Genomic DNA, 1040 nt, shown 5'->3' with positions numbered 1-1040 from the left:
AAATGATTATCACAATAAGTTTAGTGAACATCTGGGACTTCCCTGGCCATCCAGTGGTTAAAACTCCGTGCTTCCAATGCAGGGGGCGCGGGTTCCATCCCTGGTTGGGGAACTAAGATCCCACATGCCACACAGTGCGGTCAAAAAAAACCCAAACAAACAAACAAACAAAAAGTTCAGTGAACATCCATCACCTCATATAGATACAACATTAAAGAAGTAGAAAAAACAAATATTTTTCCTTGGATTTTCTCTCTTAATTTTTCGTATATAATGTACAGCAGTGTTAATTATATTTATCTTGATGTAATAATTTTTTAAACTCAGATCTGCACTTGCACTAGCCATATTTTCCAAGAATTAAACAAGGAGAAATCAAGTGGAGATGCTGGGAATCGAACCCAGGACCTCATACATGCAAAGCATGTGCTCTACCACTGAGCTACATCCCCATGTTGATGTAATCATTTTTAATAAACTTTGTCAGTGTATAACCAAAGAAACTTGCCTGAGCCAAACCATTTTACCTTAAAAAAAGCAATATTATGTCATGTGGATGTAATTTTGATACAGGAAATTGGAGAATATCATAGATAGTAGTTCAACTATGGCTTTATAAAAGATATAATATTTTATCCTCCATAGAGGCAGTAAAACCACAATTCACAAAACATTTTCATAGGAAAAGTGACAGCAGGTTATATGGAGAAAACAAAGACAGAGGTATAATGATCCAGGAATCCATTCCTTTATGAGGATCCAATTAAATTATGTATTATTTATATGTTTGATTATAAAAATTATATAAGCTCATTATTGATACTTTAGAATATATATTTATACTATCAGAGATAACAACTTTTCCACGTAGGGTCACTACTTTTCCAGTCTTTCTTTTAGAGTAAACTGGATATACAGTTCTGTATTATTCCGATTTACATTATATAATCAACATTTTCCCACATTTTTCCAAATAAAATTTAAAGGCCTGCCTGCATTTTATGCGATCACATGAATGTGCTCTAATTTATTTTATCACA

The 1040-nt window shown here is 33.2% G+C and overlaps 1 non-coding gene across 1 annotated transcript; it reads right to left on the bottom strand.

Moving 5' to 3' along the window:
* Positions 1-380: 380 nt before the first annotated feature.
* TRNAA-UGC (transfer RNA alanine (anticodon UGC)) lies at positions 381-452 on the bottom strand. Its single transcript has one exon. It is a non-coding gene; the product is annotated as a tRNA-Ala (tRNA).
* Between the last annotated feature and the right edge of the window lie 588 nt (positions 453-1040).

The sequence above is a fragment of the Balaenoptera ricei genome, chromosome X, assembly GCF_028023285.1.
Source record: "Balaenoptera ricei isolate mBalRic1 chromosome X, mBalRic1.hap2, whole genome shotgun sequence".
In the NCBI taxonomy this organism is placed as follows: domain Eukaryota; kingdom Metazoa; phylum Chordata; class Mammalia; order Artiodactyla; family Balaenopteridae; genus Balaenoptera; species Balaenoptera ricei.
This window is presented reverse-complemented; position numbering and strand designations above follow the sequence as displayed.